The sequence below is a fragment of the Balaenoptera ricei genome, chromosome 10 (genome assembly GCF_028023285.1).
Source record: "Balaenoptera ricei isolate mBalRic1 chromosome 10, mBalRic1.hap2, whole genome shotgun sequence".
NCBI classification, from domain to species: Eukaryota; Metazoa; Chordata; class Mammalia; order Artiodactyla; family Balaenopteridae; genus Balaenoptera; species Balaenoptera ricei.
The window spans coordinates 38,158,991-38,173,466 of record NC_082648.1 but is presented as its reverse complement, the minus strand read 5'-3'; the positions used below and the strand labels follow the sequence as shown (position 1 = coordinate 38,173,466).

General features: G+C 42.4%; 1 protein-coding gene across 3 annotated transcripts in view; it reads right to left on the bottom strand.

Annotated features, from left to right (window-relative positions):
* The window catches only part of ANO6 (anoctamin 6), a 219,584-nt gene that overhangs the window by 170,601 nt on the left and 34,507 nt on the right, over positions 1–14,476 (bottom strand). The window lies entirely within an intron of this gene.

Sequence of the window (14,476 nt, the reverse complement as noted above, 5' to 3'; positions counted from 1 at the left end):
TTCTTAGCCCTTAGTGCACAATAACATCTTCCCAGTGCAGGCTGCATTGCCAACAATTAGGCGAGACTCTCTGGGGAGGTGGGACCCAGGCATCGGTATTTTTGAAAGTTCCCAGGCTGATTCCCTGGTGCAGCCCAGGTTGAGAACCACTCTTCTAGGCCCTCTCACGACTTCAGTTTCCTATATGGCCAGTGAAAGATGGGAAAAGGAAGGAAAGAGAAGCCAGTTTCTCCCATAAGAATGAGAATTCTTATGTCAAATTAAAAGAGAATTGAGTGCCAAAAGCCCCCGATGGATTTTATATAGAGCTGTAACACACAGTAGGGTTGATTTTGTACATGTGCATAATTCATGTTGATGCATGACAGGTAGAAAAGGTCCACTCCAAAATGCTCTCAGTTCTAAATTCAAAATTCCAAGGACTACATCTATAAAGTGACTCCATGGTGTGTTCTCTGCAATACTTCGAATATGATTTGCATGGTTGACTGTAATATGAACATTATATTCCCTACCCCCAAGGTTACTTAAATCCACTTATTAGGCAATGGTGAACTAAACAAACAGTAATTAGAAACACTCCAGACTACCTTTTAAATCTGTTGCTAAATTATATTTTGCCTGCAGCACCAAACTCATACACACAGCATGTCTACAAGCATCATGAAACCAAAGCCTCAGAAATATTTACGTTAATAAGAGCATAAGCCACCTCTGGGCCCTCACATGGGATTCTTCAGGGAAGTAAGGTCTCCTTAAGATGAGGGCTGTTCATTACTGTTATTTCTCACATCTGGGTAAATAAAGGACTGCCCACATGTGGTTAGAAATCCCAGGAGAAAATGAACTCTCCGGAGGTCTGGAAACGAAGAACACCTCTGATCAACTGCCTCATTTCCTGAAATGAGTCAGAAATGAAAGTAATTCTTCAGAAGAGAACATCTGCATGGTGACGCAGCTTATAAAATAACGCCAGATAATACCTGTGACTAAGAGGCTGGGCCTGGGGAAGGAGGAACGGCCTGGACAACAGGGCTGGGGCCCCTGCACTGCACTTAATCTTGGAGCTGCTGCTGTTAGCTTAGAGGGTCTGCAAATCCAGTGAGCGTCTGGGCGTCCTGGTCTCAGCTATAAGTCTTGATTAGCGGTAAGAATGCCTGCATGCCATTAGAAAGCTTGCCCCTCTCCTAAGGGTCGAAGCAGCCAGAAAGGATGCACATGTCGGTGTGGACAAGGAAACAGCAATGCTTACAAGAAAGACGATTTTGCTTAACTAAAAATAGTCTATGCCTGCTGACTTGGAGAGCCTTTCTTCCTGAGGAGGAAGGACCGCTGTACAGAGACGACCTAAGGCTGCCCAGGGAGGCCCTTCCTTCACATTATGCAGGAAGGAGCGGTACTGGCATATGGTCAGGGACTGGAGAGCAAGAAAGACAAACACCTTTCACAACAACAACTCCAGTACGAACCAAGAGACAGGAAGGTGAAAAACAACGGCTATCGTCACCAAAGTCGGATGCCAGTTATTTTTATTAGGTGGGCCATTACTATTCTTTCCATAATGGGTATTAAAAAGAAATGCATCTCCATAGTTTATAATGCTGGTGGGGGGCTGAGGAGGCTGGAAACAATCTAAACGCCCATTAATAAGTGACTAGTTAAATTAAAATCTCGTACATACACAACGGAATACTATGTAGCCATTTAAAAGAAGGCCAATCCAGAGCATGTGCAGACCCAGAGATATGTATTTTGTACGATACATGAAGACAAGAGGAAAAAAGCCTCCTGGACTCTGTATAGTAAACATGCATGTAAATGTATTTAAAGAAGCTGCCTTAGTGTAGGAGAAGGGGGCTAGGAGAGTGTCATTCTTCCTTTTATACCCTCAATACAGTCTGAATTATCTTTTCAAGTACCTACCACCCCACTGCTGTTAAATAATAGGCATTAACTAGGAAGGCTATTTTTGGTTTCTTCTTTGTACTAGTCTCTCTATATATAATTTAAAACAAATGAATGTTATTTTAAATAGATATTATGGGCTGAACTATGTCTCCTCAAAATTCATCTGTAGAAGCCCTAACTCCTGGTAAATCAGAATGTGACTATATTTGGAAACGGGCCTCTCAAGAACTGATGAAGTTAAAATGAGGCTGTTAGAGTGGGCCCTAATCCAATCTGATTGGAGCCCTTAGAAGAGGAGGAAATATGGACACACAGAGAGACCTCAGGATGTTCACACACAGAGGAAAGACCATGTGAGGACACAGCGGGAAGGTGGTGTCCACAAGCCAAGGAGAGAGGCCTCAGAAGAAACCAAATCTGTTGACACCCTGACCTTGGACTTCCAGGCTGCAGAACTGTGAGAAAATAAATTCTGTTGTTTAACCCTCCCAGTCTGGTATTTTATATGGAAGCCCTAGTACACTAACACAGTACAGGCATTCCTCATTTTACTGCACTTCACTTTACTGCACTTTGCGGATACCATTGTTTTTTACAAATTGAAGGCTTATGGCAACTCTGCATCGAGCAAGTCTATTGGCACCATTTTTCCAACAGCATTTGGTCACTTCATGTCTCTGTGTCACATTTTGGTAATTCTCACAATATTTTAAACTATTTCATTATTGCTATATTTGTTACGGTGATCTATGATCAGTCATCTTTGGTGTCACCATTGTAATTGTTTTGAGGCGTCACGAACTGCATCCACATGAGACAGCAAACTTAACTGATAAATATTGTGTGTGTTCTGACTGCTCCATCAACCAGCTGTTCCCCGTCCCACTCCTTTTCCCCGGGCCTCCCTGATCCCTGAGACACCACAACATTGAAACTAGGCCAGTTAGTAAGTGATAGGAAGAGTCAAGCCATGTGGCAAACGTCATTGCTGTTATGATAAGAAAATGCCACAGCAGCCAGCACCCTGATCAGTCAGCAGCCGTCAACGTCAAGACCTTCCATCAGCAAAAAGATGACTTGCTGAAGGCTCAGATAATGGTTAGCATTTTTCAGCAATAAAATATTTTCAAATGAAGGTATGTACCTTGTGTGTTTAGACATAGTGCTATTATACACCTAATAGACTACAGTATAGTGTAAACTTAACTTTTTTTTTTTTAATTTTAATTTCAGATAACGAATACTTTTTAATTTATTTATTTTTATATTTATTTTTGGCTGTGTTGGTTCTTCGTTTCTGTGCGAGGGCTTTCTCCAGTTGCGGCGAGCGGGGGCCACTCTTCATCGCGGTGCGCGGGCCTCTCACTATCGCGGCCTCTCTTGTTGCGGAGCACAGGCTCCAGACGCGCAGGCTCAGTAGTTGTGGCTCACGGGCCCAGTTGCTCCGCGGCATGTGGGATCTTCCCAGACCAGGGCTCGAACCCGCGTCCCCTGCATTGGCAGGCAGATTCTCAACCGCTGCGCCACCAGGGAAGCCCTAACCTTAACTTTTATATGCACTGGGAAACCAAAAAATTTGTGACGCACTTTACTGCGATGTTTGCTTTGTTGAGATATTTGTTTCATCATGGTGGTCTGGAGTCAAACCCACAATTATCTCCCAGGGATGTCTGTATATACATAAATAGATGGGTGAAATTCAAACTAACATAACATGGAAACAGGCGCCCAAAAGTCTTCAGTGGGTCAAAACCCCACTATGTCTGCTGTGATAAAGATGGCCTCATCTGGCATGTGAATAAATTGGGGCACATGATGCTCTGACTAGATCAGGGTTACCCCATTTAGTGACCTGGGCCAGGACTAGAACAGGTTTCCTATCTCAGTCAGGACTCAGTCTGCTTATGCCACTTACCTTTTACTTAACAAATCCCATAACTCAAAGGAATAGAGCTCAAGATATGTTATTAGCGTCCTTTAAAGGCTTGGCTTATATTCAAAAGGCTTTCTTCTTGTGCTTATAACTAATGAAAAAGAAGGTGTAACTGTAATATTATTAATCAATTTAAAAAATAAAAGATTTGGTACCAGGGTTTGTAAAAAATTCAAAAAACAAACAAAATGCCATATTTCTGCACCCACCTAATTTTTTTATAGCTTAATACATGTGGTCTCAGGTCACAATGCAATATATTAAAAGTATGATACTCCTAGGCTAAAATATCTTTATGAAATTGTATAGATTTTTATAAATTAATCAATCCTCCCTTTAAAAATTAGAGTTCAGTGATAAGAGATATTAAAGCCACAGACTTTACCTACAGATTCTATAACGCAGAAGTGGCCTAAGATCCAGGCACATGAAAAGAAGATCAAAACTTGAAGCTAAGTATTTGGTACAGTCCATTCAGGCCATGTTCTGAGGAGGGAAGACTCACTTTTGCCTTGAATGGTTAGGGAAAGTTTCAACAAGGGCAAGAGCTCTAAACCAATCTGGTATTAGACACATAAAGGCTAAGGAGAGGTAATATATCCAGGTCTGCCTTGCCACTGAGTATAAAGTTTTAAAGGCAAGAACTATGTATCTAAGATCCTAACAGAGTGCCTGGCACATAGTAGGCATCTGCCAGAGCTGGGGCAGGGGAAACAGTGGGGGAAAGTACACAGTATGCTCACCTTGGGGTCTGTGGTGCAGGTTCTTGTAAGGAGGTTATGGGATATAACGTTAAAGCAATTGGGGCCAACTTGTAGACTGACTGAAATCTGGGGAGTCTTTAAAGGTGTTTCTGAAAGAGAATATTATAGAACACAGATGGGACCAGCAGTGACGTGCAGAATGGACCAGAGAAATGACAGAGAATCAATCAAAAGGTTAATCAAAGGAGGTTAATCATGTAATCTATTGGGAAAAGTCTCAGCTTCCTAATCTATAAAATGGGCATCACACTACCTATCTTCATAGGGCTGTTATGAATACTAAAGTTGGGCATAACACATGGCCTGACAGTAAGCACTTAAGAAAATATAATTGCTATTATTATCATAATGACTATTCCACACTGAAAAATAGAGAAGGAAATGAGTGAGAGAACAAGTGTGAGGTGCAGAAGCAGGGTATGTCTCCTTGGGCTCTCAAGTCCTTTAAAGAGCGGATGATAACGGCTTTTTTGGAGTGGAATGTACTGCATTTATTCCTTAGTTCTCCAGAACCTAATACATCAATACAGGAGAACCAACACAGGCAAATCAGATGTCTGAAATGATCTTTAAAATCAAGATACTCCAAAATCAATTTTTAAGTTGCCTTTGTATAAAAGTAACTATATGGGTTAAGGCTAATCAGTTTTGAAACACTAAATTAATAGACTCAGGTATAAATCCAGAAGAACAATTTTCATAATGAAAATGCCAGTGCCTTTTTAATTAAGGATGGAATTGCCAACATAAAAGACTTCAGATAAATGAGGAATTGTTCCTTTCTCTCATAAATGAAAGGACCTGATAACTCTGTGAATTATTTTGAGATATTGATTACCAGAAATTGTTTAGAATCTAAGCTACAGGATTTTCCAACTGCATAATAATCACCTCATATTGGGGCTGAGAGCCTCAGACCACATTTGGCGCTCTGGCTTTTTAAGTTTCTTTTTCTGGTTATTATTAGAAGGCCCACAGAGCTATATTTAGAGTCATTAGATATATATGAAGCTCTACTGAAGATAATGGCATTCTGTCTAATGGGAAGCAATGCTAACTTTATTTCTTTTTGTCAACTTGACCTTAGAAGGAAGAGTTACTACACATAAAAAAAAATACATGCACATTTCCATAAATACATACACGTGTACTCATGGTAAAAGGTTTACCAACTAACCTTTATGTATCAAACATCATGAAATTAATACATCAGAGATCCGTGTTAATATTCCTATTCTCAACATACATGATCTATTTAAAAACTGTTTACTCTTTGGCCCTGAACCAGGTTTCCACATTTACTATCTCGTTGAAGGGTATATTACTTCTTAAAATTAATTCAAAAAAAAAAACAGAACCCACAAAATTACCCAAAGGGACTAACACAAAGGGAGAAAAATAAGGCATAACTGATTAGTTTTGCCAGAGCCAAGAGAAACTTCCCAATAAACAATGAGGCCCAGATGAAGAGAGAGTTAGCAGTCAAACAAATTAGTCAACTAAAGGAACTCAAACACACCAGCATAATGTGACAACTGTAGATAATAGCTATTAGCCAGCACATATACATATTCAATACTGAAAATGAGTAACATCTTAGAAGAAAACAGCAGAGAATAAAATAAGGAATTTAGAAGTGGGAAGAAGAAAAGGATTCCTGTAAAGAGAAGAACAAAGGCTAAGACAACATGGGACAGGTAATGGGGTGACCGCCAGATAAATCAAGAGAAATGAGTTTGAATCTCTCTTCTTTGTCCACCCCACTGGTTTTCTTCAGAATGTTTCTTAACTTTTCTAAGCCTCAGAATCTTCATCTGTTGTCTGAACAGGGAAGTATTGTACAATATCCAAAAGTCTCTTGCAGCTTGGATAAAAGACCAGAAGTTTCTGTTTAGATGATAAAGTTACTTTTTTTTTCTTTTTAATAGACTACTTTTATTGCACAGTGGGCTTCAAGTGCACAAGTCTGGAATTTCACAGAAGGGAGCCCCGTGGAGCACAGCCCTGAAGCCTGAGCCAAACCAAGGCCTCTGAAATGAGTACAAACGGCTGGACAGTTTGAACGTTCCGTGTGCTACAATGTTGACCTCAGCCACAATCCCTTTGCCTCTGCCCTTCCTAGCTCTTCCTAGTCGCATACACTCTTTACCCAATCCCAACGCTTCACACAATCCTGCCAAATGCAAGTAAGACACACATTTATGAAAAAGTTGGTAGAGCATATCAGGTGTAATAGGAAATGAAAACCTTTGGTGGCCGCCCCCGACCTTGAGAAATGACAATAACCACTTCTACTTATTGCCCTGTTACAATGAGTAGTCCAGTAAGTCCCCTTTTCAAAATCTTCATAAAGTAACCTGAAATGTGAAAAAATATTTATACCTACAACAATCTCACAGTATTATTTATAACAGCAAAATAATCTGCTACACGTTAGATCTGCCACCATCAAGGGATGATTATGTAAATGGTACCTCGACTTAAACTCTCCTCCACAGCCCCTGGGTTCCCCCTCCATGGGAATCAAACTGCCTGCTGATGAACAACCTCTTCACCAGACTTAAGATCCTGGAGGCAAAAACCACGTTTTGTCCATGGCCTCAGCCACAAAGTCTACCTCACAGCGAAGACAAAATAAGTATCCGTGAAATGTTTGCTAGCAAAGGCTTCCACGTCAATTCTGTCTGGTGGAATATTATGCAGCTATTACATGTGGTTTGTGAAGCATTTTTAAATATAAGGAATGCTGATGATGAAAAGGTCCTGGATACGAAAAGCGGTGAATGTATATAATGCCACTGAATCGTACGTTTGAAATTGGGTAAAATGGTCAATTTTATGTTTCACAATGAAAAATAAATATTACGGAATGCTTACGAGGCAAGCTGAGTGGAAAAACAGGATACTGTATTTCTAGACTATATAAAATTCTGCATTTTTAGAAGGCTAGAAAGAAGCACACTGAGGTATTCATGATTGGTTTATCTTTGAGCAGTAGCATTAGGGGTGATTTCTGTTTTATCTGCAATTTTCTGTTTTTTCCAAAATATCTACAATGGACCACTTACAGTCATACCTCGGTATCTGCGGGTGATTGGTTCCAGCACCCCTGCAGTTACCCAAATCCTGGATGCTCAAGTCCCTTATATAAACTGGTGTAGTATTTGCATATAATCTAAGCATATCCTCCTGTATACTTTAAGTGATCTCTAGATTACTTATAATACCTAATGCAGTGTAGATGCTATGTAAATAGTTGCTGGCGTGTGGCAAATTCAAGTTTTGCTTTTTGGAACTTCCTGGAAATTTTTTGGGGGAATATTTTTGATCCACGATTGGTTGAATTTGTGGATGCAGAACCTGTGGATACAGAGAGCTGACTGTGTAACACTACAATCAGAAAAAATATGTGGCACAGCAGACGTCAGGGATAGTAAGGTTTGGTTACCAACAGGTTTAATTTGGATGAGAATCATTCACCTTGCTATGAGCCTTGATACTGCACACTGTGGAGACAACCCAAAGGCATGCCACTAGGGTTAAAATTTTAACTTTATTATATTGAAATGTCTTTCTCTTCTTTTTCTTTTTGCAATGCTGGAAAGCATGCATTACAAATTTGCTGCTCCGTAAGTATGCTTTGTCCAGGCTGAGAAATAGGAACAGATGATTGTTTTGGACATATAAGTGCCAAACTGCATCAAATGCACAGTTGTTCTCAGAGGTGAAGGCTTTCCGGACCTGGGACGGGCCAGTTTGGAATGCCTCATAGAGAATGAGGCATCCAGACAGACTCAGTAAACATGAGAATCACCACTTTTAAGGATAAATTAGAAGCAAGGCCTTTGGAGTTGCACAGACTCAGGATTGAAGTAACATATAAAAAAGACCTAGGACTGCCACTTATAATTGTCATCTTGAGTTCTCCTGGCCTCAGTTTCCCCACAAACAAATGGGGATAATAATACCTGCCCCTTAGGTACTAAATGGAATGATGTTTGCAAATCTGAGACGCAAGAAAACCCAGAGCAGAGCCTGCAGTCAGTAGGTGCTCAATCAGTATCACTGGTTTCCTTTCCGTCTTTCGATCGAGTGTCTAATCTGGGAAAGCAACAGTGTAAATGACTTGAGTGCTAAAAATGACCAACTGTCTATAAGTAATAAAGTTAATATGATAGGAGTAAAGGAAAATATTTTCAATAATATTTTAATTTATCCCATCAATTCAGTTCTCATATAGTTCAAAACAATATTCCTATTCTTTGTTCCTTAGTAATAGGAAAATATTAATCACTATTCTCTGTGTACTTCACACACCTGAGACCATGAAGCCACCCTTCACTTCCTTCTTCAGTGTTCCCATCGTAAAATCTTTCATTCCTTTAAACAAGCTCTGAGACCTCTGCAAGTTCCCCCCAACACTGTGAGGGATCCTCCAAATCCCTCTGAGCAGGGCTGAGCTTCGCGCAAGTCAAGCACCTGATCCATGCATCCCAACGTTGAGCTTTGGAAAATACAACCAATCATGACACTTGACTTGGGGCGACTGATGGGGGTGTGTGGGCGTTCCCAAGACAGATCCAAGTGTGACCAATAGTGCCCTCCGTCTGCTTCCGTAACCTCTGTCCCTTGCTGTGCTTTGTCGTCATCAACACTGTTTAGCAAGCCAATAGCTTCTGAGATTGCATCGGATTCAACATTGCACCAAATTTCTCCCTTCAAAAGAGCAGCCTGTATCTTTGCAGATCTGCTCCCTTCCTTGATTAGCTCTTTTACTTGAGTGCCTCACTGGGCAAAGGAGGAAAAGAACCAAGCAAAGGATGATGGAAGTCTTCAGCTGTTTGGGGTTTCCTCTGTGCAGACTGAACTATGAACCCCACTACTTTCAGGCTAGAAAGCTCGAGTGTGTTCTTTCAATAAACATGTCCTGAGCTGAGCGGTAAATGCTGGGTATTCCAAAATAAGCCAGTTTTGCCTTATGGAAGAAAAGAGTATTAACAAGGACACCATAGTGCAATATGTTCTAAACAAAGGTATGTACAGGGTATTAGTATAGCTGCACAGAGGGACAGAGGAGGACACTGGGTTTGCCCAGACGGGATTCTAGGAGTCAGGTAATTCACACATCTCTTTACCAGCCACTGAGGAATGAATGAGCTGACCCCACAGTGTCTCTGGGGGGTTAATGCTGTTGCAGTCCCTTTAACACCATTGCCACTGAATTGCTTTGGTTACTGCATTTGCTTTCTTGTTCCCCTCACATGTTCACCTCCTTACTTTATTTTCGGAGTAAAACATGTGGTGCTTCCATTCTCTCCCCAGTCTTTCAACCCCATAATGTTTCCTGCCCTGGAGAGTTGCTTTGACTATCAGGGAAAGAACACTGTAATGGCTTGGATGGAGCAAACAGAAAGCAGGAATGAGCCTGCTTGCTGAAAGGAGCCAGAAAAGTGTGCGTGGAACCATTGCCTGCAGTGCCCACTGTGACCAGGCCCTCAGCGGCCCTAGCAGGTGAGTGACTGCCCTGTGAACGCCCAGGTGCCTCCCTGTCAGCTCCAGATGGGGACAGTTTATCTTCAAATCATTGTCCTCCGCCCCTCACCTCACCCATTTCTAGTGGCAGAATATTTGTCAAGAGTGGTTTTTAACCTTTCATAGGCCATGCAACTCTTTGGGAAAATAGTGAAATTCAAGGATCCTCTCCCCAGAAAATTTCTCAGAAGCACATAAACATAAAATATTATATACAACTTCTGGGGATTCGCAAACTCCTGAAGCCCATACCTGGAATACTAGGAGGGGCATACTGTTCGGTTTGACTGTTTTTGAGCTTCTATCATGTGCCAAGCACTTTGGAGACCCCACCTCAAACTCAACTTGTCACCATTCTCTGTGTCGAACTGTTTTCCCACGCCCAGCCTGGAACACGGGTCCCCATGTTATCTGCCCAGGAAACCCCTATTCAGCAGCTTAAGCATCACTCTTTTTTTTTTAATAATAAATTTATTTATTTTATGTATTTATTTTCGTCTGCGTTGGGCCTTCGTTACTGCCCGCAGGCTTTCTCTAGTTGCGGTGTGCGGGCTTCTCACTGCGGTGGCTTCTCTTGTTTCGGAGCACGGGCTCTAGAGCGCAGGCTCAGTAGTTGTGGTGCACGGGCCTAGCTGCTCCGCGGCATGTGGGATCTTCCCGGACCAGGGCTCAAACCCGTATCCCCTGCATCGGCAGGCGGATTCTTAACCACTGCGCCACCAGGGAAGCCCTTAAGCATCACTCTCGAGTGAAAACATTCTGAGCCCTTCACCCTAATTCCCCCACTGCCCCCAAGAGGGTCTCATCGCACCTTATTGCTGCACGACTATACTCAGCAGGTCCTTGTATCAGAGATCCTGCAACATTTACTACCTTCGTGTATTTACATGCCTTTCTTCTCCTGCTAGATGATAAGCAACCTAAGGGCATGGATTGTAACTTAATCATCTTTTATTTCCAGCTTCTAGTAAAGTCCTTATTCTGGAGAAAAACAGTCCATTGAGGGGAAACAGACACAAAATCAGATAATTTTAACACTGGGATCCTAATGGTCAACCTGATGGGATGAGTGATTTTAAGCTAAATCTTCAAGGAGCAGCAGAAGTAAATGAGAAAAGTTAGGAGTGGACATTACAGCAGAGGGGCATGCAGGCAGGAAACAGCGTGTACGGGGAACAAAGTAATTCAGGATTCAGGGTGACTGAAAATGCAGGCAGGAGGAAGCTATCCGAGATGAGGAGAGAGCAGTACAGAGGGGATGAGGTTATGGAGGGCACTGAATGAGGTGGAAGAGAGCTTAAATTTATCTCGTAAAGGTAGGAAGTCACTGAAAGACACTTTTTTCTTTCCTACTTGAAAAGTGACAGATGATAGTTGTAGAAAATGGAGAAAAGTCATAAACATTTACAACCCCACCATATCGAAACAACCACTATTACCATCTTTATGTATTACGTAAACGCGTACGTACGTGTATGTGACTACGGTTTTCGTGTACTTTTGATCCTGCTAACATTTATGAAGCATTTGCTAGCTACCAGACATTGTGCTTAATATACTACAGGTACTCTGTCATTATGTCATTTAATGCTAACCAAAATTCTTAGAGGTAGTTCCCATGGTAACCCCATTTTAAAGAGGAAGACAGAGTGAAGGGCTGAGTGGTGAGGGAGAGAGGGAGACGTACAAGGCCACCCAGCTAATACGTAGCAGAGCTAAGATTCAACACCACATTGACTTACTGTAAAGACCACTCTCTTACACTTCAATTTTTTTTTTTATTTATTCTCACTCATTTAATTTATAAGACGAGTGAATCACTATATCCAGTTTTCTCAAAAAACTCCCTTTGGGATCCTGATTAGCGTTGTAGTAAACTAAAAAAACAAACCTGAAAAGCACGAGGACTTTACTACTGTCTCCCCAGACAGGGAGCACCAAAACCCCCTGCCATTTACTTAAATATGTTGCAATCCTGGTAAAGCTTACAGTTTTCTTCACTGAAGCCTTGTAAGTTTAGGAGGGTGACATGTTGAGACATGTACTGTAGACAGATTAATCTGGCAATGGTACAAAAAGGTGGGTTTGAGAAGACAAGACTGGAAAGCTGCAATACAAACTGAGACATATAAGGCCACAGTCCCGGTGAGAGACACAGAAGCCTAGGACCAAGGCGGTGATATTTGGGATGGAGGCGAGAGAATGGACTCAGAAAACACAGGAGACAGAATTTAAAGGACTGGGTGTGGAGAAAAAGCAGCAGCAGGGTGGTGTGAGGAGAGAGAGGAGGTGGGGAAAGTGGACAGGGGATGCCATTCACTGGGAGAGGGAACACAGGAAGAGATGCATTTTTCAGTGTGTGCATTTTGAGGTGGGGGGGTGGGGAATAATGAGTTCGACTGTGAACATTAAATCACTGAACACATTCTGAGTGCCTACTACACGCCAGGTGCCTTGCCAAATGCTGGGGTCAGTGGTGAACCAGACTGAGGAGGTCACAGGACAGGTGGAGTAGGGGCAATAGAGTACGAAAACAAGGAAGCACAGAGGTGGGTACATCCCAGTGGAGATGGCCTGGAGGGGGGTCTGAAGTCCAAAGGCAGGCCAGACCCTATAAACTGCAAGCGTGAATGGAACGCCCTCAGAAAACACATATAATAGAGCGAGCAATAACAGGGAGCTCCCTGGTGGCCTAGTGGTTAGGATTCCGGGCTTGCACTGCCATGGCCCAGGTTCAATCCCTTGTTGGGGAACTGAGATCCCGTGAGCTGTGTGGTGGAAGGGAGGGAAGGGTGGGAGGGAGGGAGGGAAGGAAGGAGGGAGGGAGGGGGGAGGGGGAGGGGGAGGGGAGGGGAGGGGAGGGGAGGGGGGAGGGGGGAGGGGGAGGGGAGGGGGGAGGGAGGGGGAGGGAGGGGGAGGGGGAGGGGAGGAGGGAGGGGGAGGGAGGGGGAGGGAGGGGGAGGGAGGGGGAGGGAGGGGAGGAGGGAGGGGAGGAGGGAGGGGAGGAGGGAGGGGAGGAGGGAGGGGAGGAGGGAGGGGAGGAGGGAGGGGAGGAGGGAGGGGAGGAAGGACAATGAGTGAGAACAGAAGTAAATCCAGGTTGGTGCTCTGAGTAACACCAGGATTTTAAGTCAAGCAGAGGAAGCAGGAGACCAAGAAGAAAGAAACAGTCAGACACAGGAGGGGCCAAGAGAGCCCAGATCCCACAAGCCAAGAGGGGAGGAGAAGGAATAATAACCCATCTTGAGACCATCCTGCCCTTGGACTTCTCAGGAAGAATGACTTTTTTTTTTAATTCAAAGGTCATCCAGTCTACTTTAAACATTAAACAAAATCAGATAAAAAGTCCATGACGAGGGTAAGAATTTACATCTCCTGGTCGTCTCTCAGAGGTTTATGCACCAGCCATATGGAGTTGATGATTAATATTCAGCAGGAAGTGAATTTATAACCATGTGCCTGCCATTCAAATGTGAAATGTTTTCTGCTCAGTACACCCAATAATAAATACATTAATACATCTTCAGTTTAAAATACATTTATGAATAATTTTATACATTTTGTAATTTTCCTGGCAAGAATGATAATAGAACAATCTATTTTCACTGCTATCTGAAACAAAAAAGAGGAATGAAAGGTTCAGTTAATCATGGAATTTAATATGCTTCATAATAAATATCAAACAGTCATTACTTGGGCTATACAAAGGGTGGCTGAGGTCAAAAGATGATTATAACAGCAAGAGTTTGTGCCCATATTTATTCTCTGTCAGTTGCTTACATTTGCATACGAAGTTTCCTCTACTCATCAATTTTTTACCACATTAGAATGCTAGAAATCAAATTTGTTTTTTCTGATTTATATATGGGCAGTAATAATATGATTTTGTAATGATTAACAGTAGGAACATTCAAATAAATGGAAAACACTAGCCCTTCCAAGGTACCAATGCAACGACAAACAGACAGATATGAAAATAAATTACATTCACTGCCTTAGGTAAGGGCTGGAAAGGCTTAGAAAGCCAGGAAGGTACCAGAATCTGAAATGATTACTGTGGCAGTGTTTGATAAAGCCAGGAAAGGCCAAATACTGTGAATTCTTCATCTTTTGTCATCTTTGTCAACAGTATGTGTGCGTATGTATGTGTACACAACATATACACACTTGACTTGACGGCAGCCTGATCATAAAAAGAGAGGCAATAACTTCAAGATCATAGTGGAGAGATGTGGGGCCAGAAGGAGATGCAGGATCTATCCATCCAGGAACTGATGGAGTCATAATTTCCCCTCTTGATAACCACCCGGAACTGGGAGTCACAACTAGTAGAGACCAA